General features: G+C 46.1%; 1 long non-coding RNA gene across 1 annotated transcript; it reads right to left on the bottom strand.

The window, feature by feature from the left end:
- Positions 1 to 15,332: 15,332 nt before the first annotated feature.
- Positions 15,333 to 25,601, bottom strand: LOC126481585 (uncharacterized). The gene is made up of 2 exons (XR_007587595.1): positions 25,504 to 25,601; positions 15,333 to 15,727 (listed from the first exon to the last, which is right to left on the bottom strand). It is a non-coding gene; the product is annotated as an uncharacterized LOC126481585 (long non-coding RNA).
- Between the last annotated feature and the right edge of the window lie 404 nt (positions 25,602 to 26,005).

Raw genomic sequence — 26,005 nt, 5'->3', positions numbered from 1 at the left:
CAGTAACGGTAATGTAGAGATTATACCTTCCATTCGGTAACATGACAACGGTGAATTTATTGTTTTATACACAGTCTAGTCACATTAATGTGACCACCGCCATGTTCAACTTCAGCGTGCCATAACCATTGACAGACAGCATGTGCAGCGCTTGCAGTGAAGGGTATACAATGCGTGTCCGTGTGTGTGGGGAGGGGGGGGGGCGGAGGGAGGGGGGGGGGCGAACGGAAAACAGTGCAGTCGTTGTCGTAAAGCGGAAACGGAGCGACATATCTGATGTCCAAAGGCGTATGATCATTGGCTTCCAGGCTATTGGTGAAAGCATTTCTCAAACGGCCAAGTTTGGAAACTGTTCAAGTGCCGCCATGGTTGAAGTATACCGTGCGCTGCAAAATGACGCTATCCAAAACCGGTGCTGAGGCATTTGTTATGCACCACGGGGACAGGGATGAACGTGGGCTGCGGAAATGTGTACGGGGAGATAGACTTCCATTTGAGCACGTGCCACCCAGACGGACCCAGAGGGTGTCAACAGTGTCTCCTCAACGACAGTTCAGCGAAGGTTGCTGCGTATGGGTCTTCGCAGCGGGTTCAAATGGTTCAAATGGCTCTGAGCACTATGGGACTTAACATCTGAGGTCATCAGTCCCCTAGAACTTAGAACTACTTAAACCTAACTAACCTAAGGACATCACACACATCCATGCCCGAGGCAGGATTCGAACCTGCGACCGTAGCGGTCGCGCGGTTCCAGACAGAAGCGCCTAGAAACGCTCGGCCACAGCGGCCGGCTTCCGCAGCAGGCATCTGGTTCAGGCATCCATGCTGACTGCTGATCATTGGCGAAGAAGGCTGAAATTTACACGCCAGTACCGCAACTGGATGTCCACAGAGTGCTGAGAGGTGGCGTTTCCTGATGAATCACGTTTTATGTTCCATCGGATAGATGGCCGGTGGTGTGCACGGCCCTGCAACAAAGTCGTCGGAAGGGCTCAGGCCGTACAAGGGAACTTTATGGTCCGGGATATGTTTTCTTGCTATTCCCAGAGTGATTCTTCATTCTGCAAGGAACAATGGTTCAACACAAGTATGATTTCATCTTTGGAGACCATTTCGATCCCTACATAGTTCCTTTTTTTCCTTGGCACGATGGTCCCTACCAGCAGGACGATGCAACGCGCCGCACAGCTCGTGTGGTTCGAAGAGCAGGAAGATGAATTTACTGTGCTCCCGTGGGCATCGAACTCCTCTGATTAAAACCCAGTTGAGAACCTGTCGAGCCACATCGATCGGGCTACTCGCACCATGGATCCTCAACCGAAAAACTCAGCGCAGCTGGCCAGGGCAGTAGGGTCGGCGTGGATCCACATCCCTGTCGGTATCTTCCAGAACCTCATTGAACTCTTCCTGCACATCGGCGCTGCAGAAGTTGGTGATTCAGGTAATTCTGAGGTTATCCCGTTAATGTGCGTGCATCGTGTATATAATGGATCGGAAAAACCACACCGTGTAGAACATTGCGCTCTACACTTGCTTGTGAAGCTTAGAGAAGAGACAGACGTGCATCGAATGTGTGCACAAATTAACGACTGTTCGTGTGGTTCACAGAAAAAACAGAGTGTGGGTTTTAGGAGGTACCAAGAACTTATCTAGGAAAATAAATTTTGTTTAAGAAAGTATCCATCCTACAGGAGTTAGGTATTGGCCGAGAGTAGAAGAAAAGCTCCTATAATGATATGACCAGAAACCAATATCTGTTGAGATATGGCCTGTTGAAGATCCACAATTCATAGTCCACATTTTACTTGCAAATGAAGCACGTTCACAAGAGATTGCATAGTAAATTACTACAATACACACGGGCATATGCGACTGCTCGACTAAACATTGGAGGTAAGACGTCAGGATCGCTTCAGTATCAGTGTATGGCATTGGCTGGAATTGTCGGTGACAGACTAATAGGACCACACACTTTACCAAACTGCTTTACAGGTGATGTGTATCATCTATTTCTGCACGGTGAATTGACAGCGTTATTTGAGAACGTTCGCCTAGAAAATGACAACGACTGTGGTTTGTGTATGACGCGGCACCACCCCATTTTCTGTGAGTCACACGACACTACCTCACCGTTACGTTTCTGGGCGATGGTTTGGTCGAGATGGTCTGCTAACATGGCCTCCATGTTCACTGAACCTGATTCATTAGTGAATGCCCAACCTATCGACAACGTGCAGACGTTATAGGAGTAAGTGATGAATGCAAGTGTCGCAACTGGAATGGAGCCACGTGTATTTGAAAGAATGCATGATTCAGTATGCGGAAGGACTCACGGATGTATCAAAATGCGTGCTAACCACATACAGCAATGTCTATAGTATCTACTTCTACGTAACAGACAGATGAGAATCAGAGGACAGTTGACAGTTGATGGTTGGAGTGCTGACAGATTATCTGCAAATCCAGTAATGCTGGCAACTGATGGTTTATGCATGAGGATCGTATCAACCTGTACCGCACCAAAACAGCCTGAAGATGACGCAATGAAGCGTCGAAACTGGTAGCGACAAAATAAAATAAAATCATAAGGATGCAGGTGTTTTTATTTTTTGTCACGAAACAGAGGACAGGTTGGCTCATATCTCAACAGGTACTACTTGCCGGAAATATCATAATGTGAACAATTTTTCTATATTTGACCAATACTACCTTTTGTAGGTATACATGACACGTTTTTTAAATTGCCTGTAGAGGACTACTTCCGTGACTTCAGTTCATAAAACACACTACACAAAGGATTTTTTATGACTAACGCAACTTACTTCTTCAGTCGCGGCTGATAGTGACAGGTACTTCGCAACGACGCGTTTCTGCAGCATGCTGCCATCTTCAGGTACATCTCTGTTAATTACGTACTATTTTGTATAGCAGCATACCCTACAGGTACTATATTTTTATTGTTGTGCATGCCCGTGAGGTTAGGATGCTAAGTTCTGCGGAGAAATTTACGTTGAGTTTAGAACCAATTTACTACCCAAATATGACATATATTCATTGAAATGATCCATTATTTACCAATGGAGCAAATACATATTTTAATTTCTGCCACATACATTATTAGACAAACACAGTAACACGGCTAACAGTTTAACAAGGCTACATTTGAACTAGAGTCAAAGATGACTGTCCTGGTAAGAGATTCAGAACGTTTTTCTTATGGCAATCACAGAAAATATTACATAATTATTGTACATGACTTAGATGAAGAAAATTACTAGCACAGAATGGAACATTTTTCTTATACAGGATGGGGCAAACAAAAGTGGCTCGGAGAACAGAGTTCCAGGGTACAAAGAAACACAGGAGAGAAATGGAAATGTCAATACTAACCTGACTATAGCACGTGCTGAAACTGACCACCATTCATCTCTTAGTACTTTTGGGGTTGGCCAGCAAGATGCTGCAGGCGGATCGAAACTGGGTTGTTGGAATTGGTGCAGTCTCATCCGAAATGTTCTGCTGCAGTTGTTGAAGACTATGAGGGTTCTTACGATACACATTGCACTTGAGGGCTCGGCACACAAAGTAAGCGTGCACTAACAGTTCAGATGACCTGGGTGGCCAGCTAGGGCTGCGACCAGACTGACCTCTGCTAACAACAGCCTCTGCTAACACAGGCGTGAAGACTGTGTGAACGTGCTCCAAGGTTCGGCTAGCTATGTGGGCAGTTGCTCCATCTTGTTGTAAGCAACTGTGGGTCTTTTCCTCCTACATTAATTCCTGGCCACTTTTATTTGTCCTACCCTGCAGTAAGCAAAGAAATTACTATATATGCTAGAACACATTTAATTTTAAGTGGAGGCTAAGGAATTGTACATTTGTTTTCTTAAGGAAAACTCAGGTGTTGACAATGATGCTGAAATAGTCAATGGCCTGTAGAGAGATTTTTGAAAAATTTTATGTCATTCCTTTCTATTTAACAGGTCCTTCTTTATGAAGAGCAAATTCAAATTACAAACGCACGGCGCACGAAGCTTTAACGATTCTCACACAGATAGTGTATGCGACTTTCCTTCTTCAGGATTAACTGATATTTGTTGTGACAGAAAGTGGTTAAGGACAAAGAAACGGAGAAATAAAAATTACTGTGTGTGTAAATTATAAATTACTTGCATCGCGCAGTAACCGTACAACAACTCACAAAATTTTGCCACACTCTTTTTAAGCATCCATAGTGTCTGTTTTACAGTGAGATAGACAGCTATTACCCTATCAGCCATTCCCTCTTCATTTTCTGTTGGGGTTCCAGACCTCAACGACTTGACACAACCACAAAGGAAAAAAAAAATGTCAATATTTAGTTTCGGCGCTCCCTCTCTCCATGGGATAGGAACTCCCCTCCCAATCCAACGATATGGGTATAAGTTGTCCAGAGGTCACGGATATTAACATAGGAATGGTATTGTATACTGCTGAACTGGAATCACATCTTCACGAGTTTGTGGCACTTTCCGGCGTCACAATTGTGCAGGGATGCAAGAACGAACAAGTAAATAATCTTCGTACATCCATATTTAAACTGGATGAAGGTGGGACGCAGCTGGTATAATTTTTATTAAAATTTAATTCCTCCAACTGTACTTAAGATTTTTTATTTATTTCGCTATTAGTTTCAGCGTTGCGTCAACGCCATCTTACTGCCCGCCATCCATGTGGAGCACGCGGACTTCTAGAGTGATCCACACTAAACTGATTTCAACAAAGTGTGCGGGCCTGAAGATGGCGTTCACGCAACGCCGAAACTATTAGCCAAATAAATAAAAAATCTTAAGTACAACTGGAGGAATTTCATTTTAATAAAAACAAGTAAATAAGTTTTAATATCCATGTAAATTGCTAATGAAGTGTACGTGCTTAATGATCTAAATTCTTGCCTTACTTAAATTATGATAAAATACGGGCTTTCTTGGCAAATATTTGGGTACTTGGAGATATTTGTTTTCCGGGCATTAGCCTGTGGTCCAAGAAATGTTTCTGTGAATAATGTAACTTCACTAGTTCTCCATGTACGCGTACACCACCATTACTCTACCACGCAAACGTAGGGGTTACACTCGTCTGGTGTGAGACGTTCCCTGGGGAGTCCACCGGGGGCCAAAACGCAAAGTAACCCTGAAAGAGTGGTGGGGCGGCGGAGGGGTGAAGTGGACTGCGGTAGTCGCCGTGGGGTGTGAACCACTGCGGCTGAGGCGGGTGGGGAGCAATTCCGTCGTTTCTAGGCCCCGGGTTAACATACAGTAAAGTACAACGTAACTTCTCTGAAACACCACCAGCGGCCATAAAGGTTCAGACATCAGTTTCAAACCTAAACAAGTTCAGCAAGCCGAACAGTTTGTACGTATCCGTGTGTAAGGTCGGATCGTGACGTCATCAGACCGCTGTCGAGGACCGCGGAATCGTGCCGACGTGTGTTGTGGAGTTTGTAGTGCTGAAGAGTTGACGCTGTTTTCTTTATTTAGCTTTAAGGTCACAACTTGTCATTTAATTACTTCTACTTTTCTGTTCCTGTTCTTCTTGTCCTTTTGAAGCATTGAAAGTTGTGGACCTTTCTGCTAAATAAAGCAAACAACACCAACTAATTTCCACTAAAAGCTCCATAATACTAGTTGGCGTGACTCTTCGTGCATGAACTGTTCGGCTAACTAAGCTTTTTCAAGTTTACAACTGCTGCCTGAGTCTTTACAGCCTCTGATGATGTTTCCAGCATTGGTAGACGAAACGTTAGACACGGAAATAGACCTCGGACCACGGCCTGACGCCGATAAATCAAAAATTACTTAAACGAGTTGCCGCCCCTTCATGTATGTGCAACATGGTGAATCATTTTAGAAAAATCAGTGTTTCGTTCGCTTTCTTTTTTTAATATTGACTTACACATATCTGACTCTTTATTTTTACGCTGAGAATCGCTGTAAACTGTTTCGCGGAGGATGTTTTTATGGAAACATGCATTAAGATCTGTCCTGTTCCAATCGCGAATGGTGTGAAAAATACTCCATTACCTCTGGGCGAGTCAAATTTCATTTGACCGATTTCTACTTGAAAGGTACTTTGGGGGCTAAACAAGATTTGTTGCTTCTGCACGGAAAGATGTGTTTTGGAGTTTTTCAAGCTCCTTCTTGAGATGACACCAATGACCTCGCTGTTTGGTCTCCTCCCCCAAATCAACCAACCAACCAATCCTTCTTGAGAGACCCACAGCGTCTTGCTTCCAGTTTTGCCAGTTAATATTTTTTAAAATTTCTGTTATACTCTCTCACGAATCAAAGAAATGTCAACATTCGCTCCAACTTTCTGCTACTGATAGTACCGCCAATCCGGATAACCATGCCTGCCTCACTGTAATACGTAAATATTAAAAGAAAAACAAATTTATCTTGGAAAAAGAGTGCTCAGTTTTTATAACAGCAGTAGTTTTTGTGTGTAGGACAGCTGTGAATCCGTCAGGGTAAATCGTCTTGTACACCAGACATTTTTTTAATGTTTGTACTTCAAATGAAGTTCTCATAAACAACAGGTGTGTTGAAACAGAAGGGAAATGTCATGAGAAAGTCATTGAAAAAGTTAAGTGTTTCACTTTTTTAAGATCTCCGTCACACTTGGTAGATATGATGAAAAGTGTATTGCTAGATATGTGCCTTTTATATGTCATTCCCTGAAACTAGTTATCTGGCTGTGAATAAATGTTGTCAACCATTGTGAAAGATGTCAAAGTGTTACCGTAAACCCATTTACGGTCTTTGTTAGAGTGTCGTCCTCGTAAACTTCGTCAGATGCTTCTCCACTGCTTTAATTAACTTGTTGGGCAGTTTACGCTCGATGTCCCATCTTTCACAGAAGTTGAAAGTTTCATTAAGTAGTATTTCACATGATTATTTGATAATAGGAGCAACACATCGAGGTGGCGTAGTGATAAGATGCTGGACTCGCATTTTGGAGCCGTGCGGTATGAGGCGCCTTGCCACGGTTCGCGCGGCTGCCTCCGTCGGAGGTTCGAGTCCTCCCTTGGGCATGGTTGTTTGTATTGTCCCTAGCGTAGGATGGTTTAAGTTAGATTGAATAATGTGTAAGCCTAGGGACCGATGACCTCAGCAGTTTGGTCCCATAGAACTTACCACCTTCGCATTCTGCCAATCTAGATTTATGTTTTCGGTGATTTCCCCGAAATCGCTCAAGAAAAATTTCGGGATGGTCACTTTGAAAAGGATACGGCCGATTTTCTTATGTATCTTTCCCGTGCCAGAGTTTGCGGTCTGTGAATAATGATCTTGTTGTCGACGGAACGGTAAGCCATAATCTTCCATCTTCGTTTCTGACGGCACCGTTTCTAAGAATTTATACGCAGCTGCAAAGGCGATACACACAGACTGTAGGGCCTTATGTTCTGTTCATTAGATTTCTTACATCTACGAATTGTGTTAGGCACAGCCTTAAGTGTCAATGAATCTCCATTTAAGTATGTTGATGGTTTCTTGTCTCCCAGCCCAACCCTTAGGATTAGGTCGCTTCAGCGTTACCTTGGTAGTACTCACGGAAAAAAGTTTTTAAATCCTGCCATCGTCGTATGTTGTGACCCGAAAATATGTAATTGTTCTGAACTGTTTCGAAATACAGGGCTGTTTCCTGAGTTGTCTCGTAGCCAGTACAGCACGTTTAAGGACTAAATTTAATTTCTGACTTGATTCCATTTTACACACCACTGTATAGCCACTCACGACAGATGTTTCGTCATAGCCTTGGCCTAAACACTTGCTTCGTTCTAATAATTAAATTAAATGATGCTTGTATCCTAATGAAGACTGATGTTTGACCCAGGCGAAGGAGATAAATGATTTGTATGTCTCTACAGCAGAATAATTTCCAAAAATATCTTTAATTTAATGTAGCAAAACCGTATACTGATATTGCCCAACCTTCGACCATGTCAGCAGAACAATACGAAACTTCTATTGAACTGGCATCTGACACATCTTTGGAAGAAAAATTTAAATTCATGTTGTCAGCAAAATTCCGGAGCAGTTTGAAAAGTTAAAATTTTCAGTTGTGGTACTTTTACTCTTTGAAAACTTTAAATACAGATATTTTTATTGGCGACTGAGGACACTGCACTACATCACACCAGATTTTACATCATTTGCAGAGTAATAATTATAATCATTACAAGTCATTTATTTTTAGGTTAGTTAATACCTCAAAGTACAGTTGGCAAGAGCAAGCCATTAATCCTTATTTTCCCCTGGGCAACAGGTAAGTGTCGAAGTGTGGATACATGGATGGAGAACGGTTAGTCTATACTGACAGGTAAATTTCACTTATTGGTGCAGTATGTGTGTGTACAATACATCAGATCATAAAGTTTGTAACGTGTTTGTGGGAAGACTGCTCGATACAGAGAACAAACAACCGACACACTGATGTGGGTACATACACTCCTGGAAATTGAAATAAGAACACCGTGAATTCATTGTCCCAGGAAGGGGAAACTTTATTGACACATTCCTGGGGTCAGATGCATCACATGATCACACTGACAGAACCACAGGCACATAGACACAGGCAACAGAGCATGCACAATGTCGGCACTAGTACAGTGTATATCCACCTTTCGCAGCAATGCAGGCTGCTATTCTCCCATGGAGACGATCGTAGAGATGCTGGATGTAGTCCTGTGGAACGGCTTGCCATGCCATTTCCACCTGGCGCCTCAGTTGGACCAGCGTTCGTGCTGGACGTGCAGACCGCGTGAGACGACGCTTCATCCAGTCCCAAACATGCTCAATGGGGGACAGATCCGGAGATCTTGCTGGCCAGGGTAGTTGACTTACACCTTCTAGAGCACGTTGGGTGGCACGGGATACATGCGGACGTGCATTGTCCTGTTGGAACAGCAAGTTCCCTTGCCGGTCTAGGAATGGTAGAACGATGGGTTCGATGACGGTTTGGATGTACCGTGCACTATTCAGTGTCCCCTCGACGATCACCAGTGGTGTACGGCCAGTGTAGGAGATCGCTCCCCACACCATGATGCCGGGTGTTGGCCCTGTGTGCCTCGGTCGTATGCAGTCCTGATTGTGGCGCTCACCTGCACGGCGCCAAACACGCATACGACCATCATTGGCACCAAGGCAAAAGCGACTCTCATCGCTGAAGACGACACGTCTCCATTCGTCCCTCCATTCACGCCTGTCGCGACACCACTGGAGGCGGGCTGCACGATGTTGGGGCGTGAGCGGAAGACGGCCTAACGGTGTGCGGGACCGTAGCCCAGCTTCATGGAGACGGTTGCGAATGGTCCTCGCCGATACCCCAGGAGCAACAGTGTCCCTAATTTGCTGGGAAGTGGCGGTGCGGTCCCCTACGGCACTGCGTAGGATCCTACGGTCTTGGCGTGCATCCGTGCGTCGCTGCGGTCCGGTCCCAGGTCGACGGGCGCGTGCACCTTCCGCCGACCACTGGCGACAACATCGATGTACTGTGGAGACCTCACGCCCCACGTGTTGAGCAATTCGGCGGTACGTCCACCCGGCCTCCCGCATGCCCACTATACGCCCTCGCTCAAAGTCCGTCAACTGCACATACGGTTCACGTCCACGCTGTCGCGGCATGCTACCAGTCTTAAAGACTGCGATGGAGCTCCGTATGCCACGGCAAACTGGCTGACACTGACGGCGGCGGTGCACAAATGCTGCGCAGCTAGCGCCATTCGACAGCCAACACCGCGGTTCCTGGTGTGTCCGCTGTGCCGTGCGTGTGATCATTGCTTGTACAGCCCTCTCGCAGTGTCCGGAGCAAGTATGGTGGGTCTGACACACCGGTGTCAATGTGTTCTTTTTTCCATTTCCAGGAGTGTATTAAGACACCACATATAAAAATATATGCACTTCTACCCGTTACACCCCAAATGCATGCGAAACGGGGTTCTCAGCTTATATTGTAACACCATTTCCAGATGGTCCCACCTGCTGGTGCTGATGGCTATTGTGAGCGACAGCGCTGGTTTTCCAGCTTCCAAGGGATGGGGATTCTTCACCAGCCTAGAGAAAATTATCTGGTCTTTGTGGATTCAGCTAAAAGTCGGTGACCTGACCTCACCCAGCTGTTTCCTTTTGGGCTGAGCAGGAACCAGCATGTTACAGCAATACTGTGTGCGTTAATAAGAAACGGCGAATGGAAGTACCTTCCAATAGCGATGCACCCAATGACAACACTGGACGCAGCAGTGGCGCCATGCCATATTTCCAGGCAAATCCTATTTGTGTACAGCATCGCTATGGGTGTATCCATGTGTGGAGGCTCTGAGGAGAATGAATGTTACCAGACTATATTTGCTATAGTATATGGGCCCAGAACCTTGCACATTAGGGTGCCATTAGTTATACGATTACCTGTGGTTCCCATAGCTGGTAATTTATAGAGAAGGCATTAAATTCCTGACATGTTAAGGCCGTTGACTGTGCAGCGCATTTGTGTTCTCCATGACGTCAACAAGATAACGGAAGACCCATAATGTGCTGACCTACATCGATGCGGAGAGTGTTAATGCTGTGGACCTGGCCAATACGTTCTCCAGATCTCTCACCCGTTGTAAGCATGTCGTCATAGGGTGCCGAGAGACTGATGCACCACCACTCGTCAGTCACTATGGTCGATGAACTCTGGTGTAGAGCTGAGGCAGCACGACGTGACGCACTCGTGTCTGTTATCAAATCTCCATCTGGGCTTCATCTGTTGTTACTGCTAGAGATGGGAGCACTGTATACTAGATTTTACACCTGGTGCAACCCCGGAAATCTGATCATGTATTGTTCGTACTATACTGTATTTGTATGATTGGTAAAATTTCTTCATTAGGGATTATTGTCAGTGTCGTGACATAAATTGCCTCCAGTGTACTTACCACTGATATCAGCTGTGTCTTACCGAGTGATCACCAGTCAACTACTGTACGTTTCGTAATGCTCTAAGCTGTACCTCTGCCACTACATGTGCTGTGTCATGTAGCGAGGTTTCACAGTGGTAAGGCACTTGGAGAGCAGGTGCTCATCTAGGATCTTCCAGAGACTTGTTACCTCTGCTGTTTTTTCAACTGCTTCATCATTTCGAACATTATTTGTCCATTTAACATCCAACAACTTTCTATTGCACCGCGTTTCTCATAATACTATTTTCGTATTCTCCAATGTTTTTGTACAATGTTTTGCTTCCTGTTTGTACTAGGTCTACAACTTTGCTTCCGCCGTTTTTTCTCGAAGTTCGGGGCTTTATTGCGAAAAAAAAGCTTTATGATTCATAGTATTGTCCATCGCTGGCCACTACATTCTCTCATCTTTCGGATAGCATACTAATCCCGTGGCTCAAGGAATGGGCATCTTTTGTGGGCATCCATGAATCGATTCAATTTTGCATTTGTTCATATGATCGGAAGTGCTGGTCAGCCAGACTGTATGCCACTGATCGAAAAAAGTGGTAGTCAGAGAGAGCAATGTATGGAGAATACGGCGGGAGGGATAGGACTTCTCATTTCAGCGTTTCAATGTGTATTTTGACAGGTTTTCCGACATGGGGTCGAGCACTGACCTGGTGCAAAATTACCTTTACGTGTCTATCGCTGTATTGTGGCCGTTTGTGTTTCAGTGCTGGGCTCGAACGCATCAGTTACTTTTGATAATGATGTCCTGTGACTGTCTTCGTCTGTTTTAGTAGCTACGAAAACGTTCTGTCTTCCTCCACCATGTGTGTCTTCGAAATCAAAATCACCGTTCTTAAGGCGTTGAAAGCATTCTCCACTCGCTCTTCTACTAATAGTTCCCTCACCAATGGTCTTACTCAGCATTTTAAGAGCCACAGCTGCAGATTTCTTCAGGTTAAAGCAGAAAATTAAAACTTTCCGCTAATGGGGAGAAATGGGTACGTAAGTTGACGTACTTAATCGAGAATAACTTTATGAGGCAATCACAAATCGACTAATATTTTTATGGCATTATGTTTACAGATGCCTAAGCTTATTGTATTACGCCAATGACCAACCATCTGAACCCCACTTGCCGCTACTGCCGTCTATTGCAAAACGGGGAAGCAAAGTTGCAGACCTAATAATTTCAGGACGTATTTCTCATCTAATATGCTATTATTGATACCAGTATAGCTGTATTATTTTTCAGTGCAACTATACTTCTAGTATTTCTATGATTAAAAGTAGATTTCACAGTTGAGAACAGAAAAATGTTTCTTTCAGTATACTCTCCCCAAGTCTGAGACAAAGCGCTTCCTTATCAGACAAACCAGGGTAAAGGATTAAGACATTGGACTTTCATTCAGGGGCAGATGGGGACACTCTCCATGAGGTGTCTTAATGTCTGGAGGAGTGGCAGCCCATTTTTTCTCAAGAAACGAAGCCAGAGAACGTAGTGCTACTGAACGAGACATTTTAACTGATCCCAAGGTGCACAATTGCGTTCACGTCGGGACTCTGGACAGGCCACTATATTTCAGGAATGTTATTTTCCTCAAACCATTGCCTCAAAGGTGCTGCTTTATGGCAGGTACACTGCCATGCTGCTACAATCGATCACCGTCTCCCAACTGTTCTTCTACTGTACACCAACTCCTCCGTACTTCACTTTTCACACTGCGCATGATAGCACGTACTCTGCAGGAATTCGCCAGACCCACCGGATCCCTACAGGCTACTGCGTGAATCATCGTTCCAAATCACTCGTTTCCAATTACCTACTGTCAATCGGTGTCGCTTTTTACATTACCTCAAGAATTGCTCAGCATCGAGTACAGAGACATGTGGCTTATGATGAGCTGCTCGACCACTGTACCCTACACACAATCATTGTGCTGCTTCGACTGCTGGTAGCACTTTGAAACTCACGAGTGATTCCTTTCACTGACTTCATACGACTTTTACAGCCACCCTCCACAATGTTCAGCGGTCCCTCGTCGTCAGTACAGGAGGTCTACCCAGTTTTCGTTTCACTGTAGTTCTTCCCTGACGTTTCCACTACACAGTCACATCATCACCAGCAGTCGATTTTGCCAGCTTTAGCTGGGCTTAGATGTGCCTAACGGATTTGTTGCTCAGGTGACATTCAATGACAATCGCACGTTCGAACCCAGTGAGCTCTGCTGGACCATTTTGATGTTACTGCTTGTCTACTGACAACACATTGACGCTGACGCTGAAAAAGACGAGCCTGTCCTTGGCTCGAGGTGGTGCAGTTTAGACAGAAATTGTCATTCCTGCGGTTCCTAAGGGGGAGAGAATGGATATTACCTTTCTTCTTGATTCGTCCTTGCTAGTGGGTACCTGTAAAAAAGAAGTGAACACACTCTGCTGGAGGATTACTAAGACTTAATCCCTCAACAGATCAGGCCAACACGTGGTTGGCCTGTGGTGCGGTTGTTGGCCCAGTCCTCGTATGAGCCGGTTGCAGGAGTGTCCCGCTTTCTGGTAGAACTTCCTGGCGATGGCGCGGGATCCTATCCCGGAGCGGCAGGATCCCGGTGTCCTCGTGGAGTTGGCGCGTCGAGTAGCGCCTCGGAAGATGCATGGCAGTCTTCAGGGCACGGTTCTGTATCCGCTGCAGAGTCACAATGTGAGCATCTGCGGCCTTCCCCCAGACCACGGCTGCATACTCTTAACAGCGGGCGGACCAGTGTTAGGTATAGCGCGATGCCGTTTTGCGGTGGCAATGAAGACTGGGATAGGTTCTCCCAGGATTTCGATTGGCGTAAGCCCTGGCGACTGGAGTCTTCGGGTGAAGACAACTGCTTGGCTCTTCGTGGTGTTGAATTTCGGCACCATTTACTTGTCCATGAGCCCAAGGCGTCGCACCTGCGCTGGAGGCAGTTTCTCAGCACTTGGGCGTTCATGCTGCGAGTGAACAGGGCTGTATCATCAGCGTACAGCGCCAGTTCAACTCCTGACACTTTCGGGGCGTCGTAAGTGTAGAGGGAGAACAACAAGGGGCTGAGTACTGTCCCCTGCGGCACCCCTGCACGTATCTGCCGGTCTGTGGACATACCGTCGTCGGCCCTCACGTCGAAGGTTCGTTCAGACAGGCACGACCGCAGTAGCGTCATGTGGGACTTCGGTACCCCTTGTTCAAAGAGTTTAAACTTAGGACCGCCGTGCCACACCGAGTCAAACGCTCGGGAGACGTCGAGGAACACTGCCCCAAGGCATTCCCTTGTTTCCAGTGCTCTCATCGCCGATTCTACCACCCGCAAGAGCTGGTGGGAAGTGGCATGTTCTTCTCGAAACCCGACCTGCTCGTCCGGGATGATGCCCTCCTGGGTGACGTGCAGCGGCAGTCATCTCGCGTACAGCCTCTCGAAAACCTTCGAGAGGGACGAGAGCAGGCTGATGGGTCGGTAGCTGGATGCCTGGCGTGGGTCCCACCCGGATTTCAGGATGGCCACAACCTACGCATGTTTCCACACAGAGGGGTAGACACCTGATCGGAGGATGTCGTTGAAAACATCGGCAAGTTGCCGGTGTAGGCCCGGCGGAAGGTTCTGCAGCAGGAGGTTTGTGACGCCATCGCTGCCTCCAGCCTTCTTGGAGTTCAGCGAGTGAAGCTGTGCAGCAACTTCTTCTTCCTCCGTTATCGGCTCGATAACGTCGCCTTCCTCCCTTGCGGCGAGGAAGGTTGGTAGTTGCTGGTGGATACTGACAACATAATACTCCCCGCCTCCTTTTATAATCGCGGGTGCGCTCCTCCTGACATCCAGCGGTCAATTCCGCTTTACATAGCCTGTCCGGATACCTTTGATCAGATGGTGTACAGTACAACATTTGTTAACAAAATTCCACTCCGCATCTGCATTGGAACGTTTTACGATGATAATGTGAATAAAAATATATTTTTATTATTTTTTTACAGGAAAGAGTTGACCCAATACCGGTGAAAATTGAATGCTGCGAATTCATCAATTTGTAACTTTCATGATCATTCGATATTCAGACCAAAGGAAACAAGTGAAACAGTCCACAATGTGGACCTCAAAATCTCTGAGATCTTCGTCGAATCGGACATGGAATTCACTGATTGAGGATGTTTGTATTTCAATGTTTTTCTATTAAGCTCAGTCAACAGCCATTTAGGAGCAGTGAACAGCAATGTTGGCAGCCACTGACATAAACACAGATGCTCAGCTGTATTTTCTGAACTGAATGATCTTCGGTATCACCAGGAAAAGTAGTACTGTGGAGGGAAATAAAAACGGAGCTTTTGTGAATTATTTTACACTTTTTAAAAAAATTAACATTTTTGTAATTATATTTCACTCTCCAGCACAGCTACAATGAGCTGTTATGCTCAGTGTATACACAAAATTAATTCGCTAAAGCAGAGAAAGACGAATTTCACAAATAACAGATAATTTGTTATAGCAGTATCAGTGCTCTCCTCAGTCTATGCACATGATGCAGCTGGGATTGGGTTGTGATTCACAGCTACGACCGCGCCGTTGCTAGGTGCCCTCAGTGGCCTTTTCCCCCGTGGCCTTTTCCCCCATGGTCGCCGTGTCCACCGTGGCCGCCATGTCCTCCATGGCCACCACCATGGCCACCGCCATGTCCCTTGTCGCCACCACCTCCAGCATATGCCATCTGGGTAAGGCACACCGCCACCAACAGCGCCACCAGGAGGAAGACCTGTAAACAACACGGCTTTCTCACAATTCACATCTTCGTTATTTTTATTTAATTTGCTAATAACTACGAGAGCGACTCCTAAGGGGGTCCTGTGGACAGCAAAAATAATCATCAACTAAGCCCTGCGACGGCTTAGATTACGGAAGTCACAATTACTTTAGTTAAAGATAATTTTGGGTAGTTCCCTGTAGAAGGAGTGATACTGGAATAGCAGCTGTGATGAGTAAACACAGTGGTGCATGATGTCAGAAATAACCGTGACTAAGTCGTAGGGGAGAGCTCAAGAGAGAAAATTATGGAGAGGAGCTACTCATGTCAGAGAGTCGGTCAAGACTGAACGAAAAGAGAAAAGAAAATAGGAGAGTGGTATTACGTGTACTGTGGGGCAGACTGTACACTGATGTGAGGAAGTTATGGGACAGCGATATGCACATATACTGATGGCGATAGGGCTGCCATTTATATTCAGCTGATTCATGCGAAAAAGTTTCCGACGTGATTATGGTTACACGACGGGAATTAAAAGACTTTTAACGCGGAATGATAGCTGGAGTTAGGTGCACGGTACTTTATGTTTCGTAAATCGTTAGGGAATTCAATATTCCGCGATCCACAGTTTCAAGAGTGTGCTGAGAATACAAAATTTCAGGCATTACCTCTCACCACGGACAACGCATTGGCCGACGCCGTCAATTAGCGACCGAGAGCGGCGAAGAGTCGTCAGTGATAACAGACAAGTAACGCTGTCTAAAATAACCGCAAAAATCAATATGGGACGTACGACGAACGTATCCGTTAAGACAGTGAGACGAAATTTCCCGTTAATGGCCTATGGCAGCAGACGACTGCGGCGAGTGCCTTTGCTAAGAGCACGACATCGTCTGCAGGACCTCTCCTGTGTTCGTAACTATATCGGTTAGATTCTAGACGACTGCAACACCATGGCCTGGACAGGTAAGTCCCGGTTTCAGTTGGTAAGAGCTAGTGGTAGAGTTCGTTGTGGGGCGCAGAACCCATGAAGCCATGGACTCAGGCAACTCAGTTGTGGGGCGCAGAACCCATGAAGCCATGGACTCAGGCAACTCAGGTCAACAAGGCACTGTGCAAACTGGTGGTGGCTCCATAATGTTTTTGGCTGTGTTTACGTGGAATGGACTGATTCCTCCGGTCCAACTGAACCAATCATTATTGTAAATGGTTATATTAGGCAACTTGGAGGCCATTTGCAGCTATTCATAAATGGAATTTCTATGTACGACAATGGGCCATGTCACTGGGTCACGCTATTGTTCGCGATTGGTTTGAAGAACATTCCGACAATTCGAGTGAATGATCTGGCCAACCAGATCGCCCGATATGAATGCCGTCGAACATTTATGGGACATAATCGAGAGGTCAGTTCGTGCAGAAACTACTGCACTGGCAACGCATTCGCAATTGTGAACGGCTGTAGAGGCAGCATGGATCACTATTCATGCAGAGGACTTCCAACCATTTGTTGAGTCCATGTCATCTCGAGTTGCTACACTACGGTGTGCAAAAGGAGGTCCCACACAACATGGGGAGGTATCATGTGACGTTTGTCACCTCTTTGTAATCATGTGTTGTGCCCGAGTTCACTAATCTTCATTCGAAGCAGAGGTACTGCGTTTAGGTACTGATTGTTGAAAGGAACTTTTATCACCAAAAACTGTCCCACAAGAGATGTAATATCATGAAGCCCCTAATCATTAGGTCTTGTGCTGATGTCTTCGTTTGATTAAAAAAAAAGTGTGTGAAATCTTATGGGACTTAACTGCCAAGGTCATCAGTCCCTAAGCTTACACACTACTTAACCTAAATTATCCTAAGGACAAACACACACACCCATGCCCGAGGGAGGACTCGAAACTCCGCCGGGATCAGCCGCACAGTCCATGTCTGCAGCGCCTTAGACCGCTCGGCTAATCCCGCGCGGCTTTGATTTCCAGAGTGAGGTCTTGCGACACTGTTGATGGTGATCTGTCAGTCAAGAAATTACAACGTAACGCACTAATCACTAAGCTTCAATTTGCCACAATTGCCAAATTTAAGAAGCTTGGGAAAAAGTAGCAAGCGAGGCTTGATAACTGGGAATACTAGTAATTATGTTGTAATTCGTGTGATTAATCGACGATAAAGTGCCTAGAGATCTGGTGAATTCAGCAGTAATGAGATTTTACGATGAATTCAGCGCGGAACACCACATTGCTCCCAACGGTGATTGCTGTAGTAACTTTATTCCGCATTTAACGAACTCAGAGGATATGATGGAAAGAAAACAGAGTTTTAGGAATATAGAAGCTATGATTCAGAGCAGAAGCTGCGTGTCTTATGGTCTGGTCGAGTATGATTCAGTGATGTTTAGGTCTTTCGTGGGCAGATTAAGCCTAGAGATAGCGTGAAAGGGTCAGAGACCAGTCTTAACTGGTCAATTATTTTCTCCGAGTTTCATCCATTTTGTACTGTGTTATATGAGTTTCTTGCCTAGTTATCATGCGGGATGTCGAGATTTTAATTTTCGTTGATCTGTGGATCACCATCGCAATATATTCATATGAGCACATTTCTGCTGCTTCTTAAACATTGTTAGTCTTGGTAGTTGAGGGGAAGCAAAGTTGGCTAATACTGGTATCTAGTTATATGGAGTGGATACACTGTATCAGGTAGCATCAGTTTCTTCTCTGAAGGCACTGGTGGCCTAAATGCATTGAAGGAAAGAAGTCACAACACCGAGCAAGAGTTGCGCGTTATAAACGAAAGTTGACAGGCGTGTTTCTATATGTGAAAGGTAACGTCTATCAAAATTTCGCGCCAGTAGCGTGAGTGGCGCTAGTAGCAGCACTGTGAGGATGCAGATCAGGTTTGCTTTAAATACACGCTGTCGTGAGAGTTAGATACCCTTGAAATTAGACGTGGTGACTTGATATAGGTAAATAATGTCTTTAAGACGACAAAGAAGCCGTTAACAGTTCCTCACTGAGTTTCAATGAGGTTGTGTAAACGGTCGACAAGAAGCTCGATGTTCCTACTGCGATACTGCAGAAAGGCTTGGAAGGAATGTAGCCATTGTACGTGATTGCTGGCTGTGGTGGCCACGGGAATGTACGGTTGCAAGAAGACCGGGTTCAGGACGGCCAAGTGGCACTACCGAGAGGGAAGACCATGGTGTTCAGTATATGGCTCTGGCGCATCGTACTGCAACTGCAGCAGCAATCTGAACAGCAGTAGGCGCCAGAGTGGCACAAAGAATTCTTGTTAATCGGTTTCTTCAAAGACAGCTCCGAGCCAGACGTCTTGTAGCGTGCATTCCACTGACCCCAAACCATCGTTATTTGCGACTTCAATGTGTCAAGCGAGAGCTCATTGGAGGTCAGGGTGGAGGTGTCTGTTGTGGAGGTGTCTGTTGTGTTGTCTGATGAAAGCTGGTTCTGCCTCCGTGCCAATGATGGCTGTTTGTTAGTTAGAAGGCCAGTCGGGGACTTGCAACCAACTTATCTACGTGCTACATACACTGCGCCAACACTTGGAGTTACGATCTGGGCTGCGGTTTCACAAGACAGCAGGGGCACTCTCGTGGTTATCCCACGCTCTCTGACTACAAATTTGTACGTCAACCTGTTGATTCGACCTGTTGTGCTGTCACTCATGAACAGCATTCCATGGCATGTTTTCTAACAGGATAGCCCTCGCCCACATACAGCTGTTGTAAACCACCATGCTCTGCAGAATGTCGACCTGTTGCCTTGGGCTGCTCTATCACCAGATCTATATTTAATGGAGCACATGGGGAACATAATTGTATGACAACCCCAGCGTCATGTACAAACATCATTAACCGACTGAGCAACTGCAACAGGCACGGAACTACATCCTACATGCTGACATCCGGCACCTGTACAACCCAATGCATGGAGGTTTGCAAGCTAACATTCAAAGTTCTGGCGGTTACACCGTTTAGCAATGTACCAGCATTTCACATTTACAATGGCTGTCTCACGATTACATTAACCTGTGATCTTGCAATGTTAATCAATTATATATGTTCCCTAGACACGTACCTGCCCGAACTTTTATTTGCATTCTTTAATTTTTGTACTGAGATTTTTTTTCGTCAGTGTAGAGCTGCAGTATTGTACAATCGGATGTATTAGATCAAGACTTGTTGTCCTAAGGTTGTGTTTGCTTCTCAGTCTTTGCAACGGAATTTGAAAAAGATTTTTTTCTCATTCGAACTTTTACCGCTGTTTACCAACACAACAGCCAGGTATTATCGATGAGCTGCTAGAATAGACTACTTTCTCGTGCCAACATGACATGAGCACTGCTAAATGTCAACGCATCAGGCTGATGGACCAAAGGATTATTATGCTGTCGGCTGTCCTAATACTTACAGCATACATCACAGCAGCGATCGTGACACCTAATACCAATTATTCGTTTCAGGACTAGATAACAACAAAGGAGCAAAGAGTAATCCTACAACTAAACGTTAGGGCAAGTAGGAATGAAATTGAATATCAGCCGGCAGAAAACCGTTGAAAGCACTGATGGAGAACAGACCATCCTCAATAACACTGAGAAGTTGTACTTGTAAGATAGCTAAGTAGGTCAAATATCTAGAATCGACAGTCTGTGTTTTTTTCTGAAATTAAACAGATATTACTGACAGCAAACAGGGACTGTTTTGCAATAAAGCAAGTTATTTTCCTCAAGATTCGTAAATCGTATCACCAAATTACGCATTTATGAAACACTTATGTGCCCAGTGCTTACTTGTCACTTGGAAACTTGAACATCAAAAGATATTGGAATATTATATGCCTTTAAGAGAAATGTACTTCGAAGGGTCATTGGTATAGTCTGTTAAAGATAAAAATGGTACGCTCATGATCTGTACACTGTAAGTAAAGATCCACCTATTAAAAGGGCAACATAGAGATGGCAAGGGCATGTGAGAGAGAGATATGGAAGTAGATGCGGAAGTAGCTAAAAGAATATTAGATAGAAATTCAGAAGGTCAAGGAGGGCCGAGAACCAGATGGGTAGATGGAGTCGTGGGGGACCTGCAGATAGCTGGCTGTAGTGAGTGGAAAGCTAGAGCGTCGGAAGGGGTTCAAATGGTTCAAATGGCTCTGAGCACTATGGGACTTAACTGCTGTGGTCATCAGTCCCCTAGAACATAGAACTACTTAAACCTACCTAACCTAAGGACATCACACACACATCCATTCCCGAGGCAGGATTCGAACCTGCGACCGTAGCGGTCGCGCAGTTTCACACTGTAGCGCCTAGAACCGCTCGGCCCGTCGGAAGGGGATAACTGGCTGACAAATGTTGGTGATGTCGAGTTTCGGAATGAACTGAAAGGCCACAAGAGAAGAAGCAGGCCACAATCAGTGCCAATATCAACGAAAACATCTGCAGGTGATTCTGTCGCCATATTTCAGAATTTTCACCTAATTTCCCAGCGTTTTACTCTCCGTGATCACAAAAAATTACATCCACGTCCTTAGCTGAGATCGCTAACGCACGCCAGTGCGATGACGCTTAACTCAGGGGTACGTATGTTCGAATCCTGTTCGCGGACGACATTTTCATTGCCGGAATATGACTGGCATTAGGAGGAGAGGCGCTGTTATAAAGTTTCTGATCACGAGTCTTGGCGATAATTTCCTGGACTAAATTCCAAACCTCTCCGCAGTGTCTCTTTGAGCGAGAGCGTGTGACATTGTTCTTGGTGGTCCGTCCGTCGGATGGGGACATTAAATTTGGCGTCCTGTTTGGTGCTATGAGAGAGGGGCTATGTACTGGCGTCGGGTCTTACCCTCACCCTTCTCTGATGGTGATCATACAGCACAAAGAGAAAGCTACATCATATACACATCCATTACACTCACCTATGATCTGCAAATACACATGCTTCACAATTCCCACATACCATCAATAAAAGAGGCCGATGCGCACGGATTAGAACACCCTTTCCGATAGGCAGCTCAACCTATCCCATCCAACATTGCCATATGACACTTATATATTTTTTACAGTGAACTATTGTGTGGTGAATAGATCTCTAACGGAATCGCAACCAATCTAATGATGCCAACGTAGAATCTACACTACTGGCCATTAAAATTGCTACACCAAGAAGAAATGCAGATGATAAACGGGTATTGTTTGGACAAACATATTATACTAGAACTGACGTGTGATTACATTTTCACCCAATTTGGGTGCAGAGGTCCTAAGAAATCAATACCCAGAACAACCACCTATGGCCGTAATAACGGCGTTGATACGCCTGGGCATTGAGTCAAACAGAGCTTGAATGTCGTGTACAGGTACAGCTGTCTATGCAGCTTCAACATGATACCACAGATCATCACGAGTAGTGACTGGCGTATTGTGACGAGCCAGTTGCTCGGCCACAATTGACCAGACGTTTTCAATTGGTGAGAGATCTGGAGAATGTGCTGGCCAGGGCAGCAGTCGAACATTTTCTGTATCCAGAAAGGCCCGTACAGGACCTGCAACATGCGGTCGTGCATTATCCTGCTGAAATGTAGGGTTTCGCAGGGATCGAATGAAGGGTAGAGCCACGGGTCGTTACACATGTAAAATGCAACGTCCACTGTTCAAAGTGCCGTCAATGGGAACAAGAGGTGACCGAGACGTGTAACCAATAGCACCCCATAGCATCACGCCGGGTGATACGCCAGTATGGCGATGACGAATACACGCTTCCAATGTGCGTTCACCGCGATGTCGCCAAACACGGATGCGACCATCATGATGCTGTAAACAGAACATGGATTCAACCAAAAATATGACGTTTTGCGATTTGTGCACCCAGGTTCGTCGGTAGGTACACCATCGCAGGCGCTCCTGTCTGTGATGCAGCGTCAAGCGTAACCGCAGCCATGGTCTCCGAGCTGATAGTCCATGCTGCTGCGAACGTCGTGCAGATGGTTGTTGTCATGCAAACGTCCCAATCTGCACGATCCGTAACAGCCATGCGGATAAGACGCCTGTCATCTCGGCTGCTGTTTGTGTATTAGAAATCGGTTGGAAACTTTCCTCAGGCAGCACGTTGTAGGTGTCGCCACCGGCGCGAACCTTGTGTGAATGCTCTGAAATGCTAATCATTTGCATATCACAGCATCTTCTTCCTGTAGGTTAAATTTCGCGTCTGTAGCACATCTTCGTGGTGTAACAATTTTAATGGCCAGTAGTGTAGTAAATTATTAGCGACATGGACAGCAATGATCGCAAATGTAGAATGAAATCTAAAAGCCTCCGTTGGATTGGGAGCAATTATCATTACCATTAATGACTCAAAAGATAAACTTACTTAAAATAATAAAAAAAAATCTTGTTGCCCCCATTTTTTGTAGCGGCTATACAGGGTGCCCTTCCTTATAGTTGTCAGCTGCATTTTCTCTGGCGCTACAGCAGGATTTTCAATTTACTTTTTGCATTGTGTAACTGAAGTTAGTCCAAACAAATACTGCTTGTCACGTCTTTCATGGCGCGGCGAGTACCAACGGAAAGAGCCGTTTAATTTCCCGTTACAAGCGAAATGTTTCTTTGAGTCGTAATTTTACGTGCCCTTTCAACAGATCGGTTCCAAATTAGTCTAGCGCGATATTCGTTTTATCGATGTGTGTTAACAGTGTGAGTTAAAACACGAAGAATAATCAGGACTGCAGCAGCGCCTGAGTAGCGTTCTGCGGGGCGGCAGCAGTCAGCGCAGGCCAGGACAGTGATGTCGCTGCTGGAGGCTTGGTTGTTCTTCATACACTCCTGGAAATTGAAATAGGAACACCGTGAATTCATTGTCCCAGGAAAGGGAAACTTTATTGACACATTCCTGGGGTCAGATACATCACATGATCACACTGACAGAACCACAGGCACATAGACACAGGCAACAGAGCATGCACAATGTCGGCACTAGTACAGTGTATATCCACCTTTCGCAGCAATGCAGGCTGCTATTCTCCCATGGAGACGATCGTAGAGATGCTGGATGTAGTCCAGTGGAACGGCTTGCCATGCCATTTCCACCTGGCGCCTCAGTTGGACCAGCGTTCGTGCTGGACGTGCAGAGCGCGTGAGACGACGCTTCATCCAGTCCCAAACATGCTCAATGGGGGACAGATCCGGAGATCTTGCTGGCCAGGGTAGTTGACTTACACCTTCTAGAGCACGTTGGGTGGCACGGGATACATGCGGACGTGCATTGTCCTGTTGGAACAGCAAGTTCCCTTGCCGGTCTAGGAATGGTAGAACGATGGGTTCGATGACGGTTTGGATGTACCGTGCACTATTCAGTGTCCCCTCGACGATCACCAGTGGTGTACGGCCAGTGTAGGAGATGGCTCCCCACACCATGATGCCGGGTGTTGGCCCTGTGTGCCTCGGTCGTATGCAGTCCTGATTGTGGCGCTCACCTGCACGGCGCCAAACACGCATACGGCCATCATTGGCACCAAGGCAGAAGCGACTCTCATCGCTGAAGACGACACGTCTCCATTCGCCCCTCCATTCACGCCTGTCGCGACACCACTGGAGGCGGGCTGCACGATGTTGGGGCGTGAGCGGAAGACGGCCTAACGGTGTGCGGGACCGTAGCCCAGCTTCATGGAGACGGTTGCGAATGGTCCTCGCCGATACCCCAGGAGCAACAGTGTCCCTAATTTGCTGGGAAGTGGCGGTGCGGTCCCCTACGGCACTGCGTAGGATCCTACGGTCTTGGCGTGCATCCGTGCGTCGCTGCGGTCCGGTCCCAGGTCGACGGGCACGTGCACCTTCCGCCGACCACTGGCGACAACATCGATGTACTGTGGAGACCTCGCGCCCCACGTGTTGAGCAATTCGGCGGTACGTCCACCCGGCCTCCCGCATGCCCACTATACGCCCTCGCTCAAAGTCCGTCAACTGCACATACGGTTCACGTCCACGCTGTCGCGGCATGCTACCAGTGTTAAAGACTGCGATGGAGCTCCGTATGCCACGGCAAACTGGCTGACACTGACGGCGGCGGTGCACAAATGCTGCGCAGCTGGCGCCATTCGACGGCCAACACCGCGGTTCCTGGTGTGTCCGCTGTGCCGTGCGTGTGATCATTGCTTGTACAGCCCTCTCGCAGTGTCCGGAGCAAGTATGGTGGGTCTGACACACCGGTGTCAATGTGTTCTTTTTTCCATTTCCAGGAGTGTATTTATAATGACCCTGCTAACACGCATAGATAAAACGAGTATCGCACTAGACTAATCTGGAACCGGTCTATCAAATGGACAAGTAAAAGTCCCCTTTTAAAAGTCATTTTGTTTGTAATGGGAAACAAACCGACGCTTTCCGTCGACACTGGCATCGCATAATAGACCTGATGAGCAGTATTTGTTTGGGCTGACTCTAGCAAAAACAGAATTGCAAATATCTACCAAAACATCGAAGAAAATCCGTTTGAGACTCTTAGGAGGCACACCGTGTAGGGTATAATTTTCAGTAGTTTAGAAGAAAACGCCTCTTTGTATGCTGCACATCGGTGAATAAATAAAATGATAAGAAATCATGAATATTTTCTTATAATGGATACATAAATAAAGAATCCTTTGCAGCATGCAAAAAAAGGTTCTTCTTGCAAACTACCACAATTTACTTAATACGGCCTAAACACACAACAGTTTAGAGGAAACTGTTGACTTTCACTAGTCAGGTAGGCGATGTTGACAACAGGATGTGAAGCTACTTACCATTGCCGCTTTCATGCTGACGATTGCTACTGAAGCCGAAGCTGTGTTGCTGGTAATGCTAATGCTGATCCATCTTGTGGCTGGAGTTTATATAGCATGTGTTTCGTTCTGTAGTGACCTCTACCTGCGTCATCACTGCTTTTCAAGGTCGCTGCGAACAACACCTCATCGGGACAAAACATCGCAGCGGCCACGGTAGGAGGGAAGGGGACAAAAAGCGCCTAAATAGTGAAGCTGAGCGGTCATGTTTCGTGGAAAAATTAGCGGAACAGCCTTGATCAGCGGAGCAAAACGGATCAACAGGGAGGCCGCGCGAGTGAGGTGAGTCTCCTCCCGGCGCTGGTCCCCTGATACACGCTACCATCACGGCAGACACTTTGCCGCACATCTTTTAAAGACTTTTTAGACGGCTCTTTTCCTGTTTCGTACTAATCTGTATATCTGTAAATAACTAATACGCACAACATGCTCTACAGTCAGTTCTGAATATTCTTACGTTTAC

This window comes from Schistocerca serialis, chromosome 5 (assembly GCF_023864345.2).
Source record: "Schistocerca serialis cubense isolate TAMUIC-IGC-003099 chromosome 5, iqSchSeri2.2, whole genome shotgun sequence".
Classification (NCBI taxonomy): domain Eukaryota; kingdom Metazoa; phylum Arthropoda; class Insecta; order Orthoptera; family Acrididae; genus Schistocerca; species Schistocerca serialis.
This window is presented reverse-complemented; position numbering and strand designations above follow the sequence as displayed.